This window comes from Crocuta crocuta, unplaced genomic scaffold (genome assembly GCF_008692635.1).
Source record: "Crocuta crocuta isolate KB4526 unplaced genomic scaffold, BGI_CrCroc_1.0 scaffold737, whole genome shotgun sequence".
Taxonomy (NCBI): Eukaryota; Metazoa; Chordata; class Mammalia; order Carnivora; family Hyaenidae; genus Crocuta; species Crocuta crocuta.
This window is the reverse complement of record NW_027527804.1, coordinates 1187223-1189062: the sequence shown is the minus strand read 5'-3', so window position 1 is coordinate 1189062 and position 1840 is coordinate 1187223. Positions and strand designations below refer to the sequence as shown.

Below are 1840 nucleotides of genomic sequence, written 5' to 3'. Positions count from 1 at the left end.
TAACCCAGCTGATTCCAGAGCAACCTGCTCCATGTAAGATTTCTCACTTGGCTATGGCCAGAGTTTGGGACAAATGTATAGAAAAGATGGCATGAAAATGATAGAAATTCCACCCTTGCAAGCCCTCAGGGACTCTGTCCTCCTATTTCTTCCCTTCCTCTCTTCAAATATTCCTCTCCAGTGTCCTGTTTGCTAAGTTAGCCTTCCAACAGACAGAGGTCTAACTGGAGAGCAGGCCAAGGGCATCTTTCCCCTTCTGCCCATCCCAATTNGAGAAGAGGCTAAAACCTCCTCTTGTATCTTACCGGCCATCCACCCCCACCCCCATCCCACCCTCCAGCCCAGGAGACTCCCATGGAAATGCAGGTGCCCTCCTAGATGGCTGAAGTTTGAATCTTCCAAATACCCTCCTCCGGAACCGGTGAGGATAAACAAAACAAGCCAAAGTGCTGTTCTTGAGCTTACCACAATGGTGGGACTGTCAGAGCAGCCTTACCCATCTCAGATTTGAGAGTCTAGGACAAGCCCCCCTTCATACCTTTCACCCTCATAAGGTGTCTGAAAGCCACCATTAAAGATGCATTTCTCCCTTTTTTCGTGGCAGCCTGGAGATGATCAGCTGCTTCAAGATGAAGCTGAACATCCCTTTCCTAGGCCCTGGCTTCCAGGAACTCAAGTTGACAATGAATACAAACTTTATACATTGTATGAAAATCACATGGCCACAGAAGTTGCCACCGACACTCTGGGTGGAGAATGGAAGGGTTACATGGTCCTAATCAGTGGTAGGAATGACAAACGAGGTTTCCCCATAATTCAAGGTGTCTAACCCCATGGCCATGTCCACCTGCTACTGGGAAAAAGGCATTCCTGTTACAGACCGAAGAGGAGTAGAGGAAGAAGGGACAAATTTGTGAGGGGTTGAATTGTGGAGGCCAATCTCAGTGTTCTCAAGTTGATTATTATAAAAATAAAAGGAGGAAGAGGAGGATATTCCTGGACTCACTGATACTACTATGCCTCATCACCAGTGGGCTCCCAAGTCTAGCAGAATCTGCAAACTTTTCAATCTAAAGAAGATGATCATCTACCAATGTGTTGTGAGAAAGCCCCTAAAGAAAGAAACTAAGAAAGCTAGGACCAAAATGTGTAAGATTCAGTGTCTTGGGACCCCATATGTCCTACAACACAAATGCCACTATACTACTCTAAAGAGAGAGCATACTTAGCAAGAGAAGGAAGAGGTCACAGAATATACTAAGCTTTTGGCCAAGAGAATGAAATAGGCCAAAGAAAAATGCAAGGAACAGATTCCCAAGAGATGGAGGCCATCTTCTCAGAGAGCTTTTTCTTCTGAGTTTGGGGCCAGTCAAAATGGAGATTTTTCTAAGAGTAACAAATAAGATCAGACATCAAAATAGATGATTCTTGGGGCACCTGAGTGGCTCAGTTGGTTAGGTGTCTGACTCTTGATTTTGGCTCAGGTCGTGATCTCATGGTGCTTTGTGGGACCAAGCTCTGCGTCAGGCTCTGTGCTGGCAGCATGGAGCCTGCTTGGGATTCTCTCTTTTTCCCTCTCTATCTTCCCCTCCCCTGCTTGTGCTTTCTCTCTCTCTCTCTCTCTCAATAAATAAACAAACATTTAAAAAAATATGATTTTTTGGATCATCACTGGGATGAATAGCAGATTAGACATGAATGAATATCACTAGCCCTTGGTGACAGGGAAGGAACGGTTACGTAGGACTGGAGCAGCAAGTGATGATGCTTAGAACAGGAAGGGAAAATATAAGATAGATACCAATTCCATAGCTTTGTCAAGGGCTGGTCCTGACCACAG

The 1840-nt window shown here is 45.3% G+C and overlaps 1 pseudogene; it reads left to right on the top strand.

Moving 5' to 3' along the window:
* The first annotated feature begins 629 nt into the window (after window positions 1–629).
* On the top strand, window positions 630–1403 carry LOC144239525 (small ribosomal subunit protein eS6 pseudogene; annotated as a pseudogene).
* The last annotated feature ends 437 nt before the right edge of the window (window positions 1404–1840 follow it).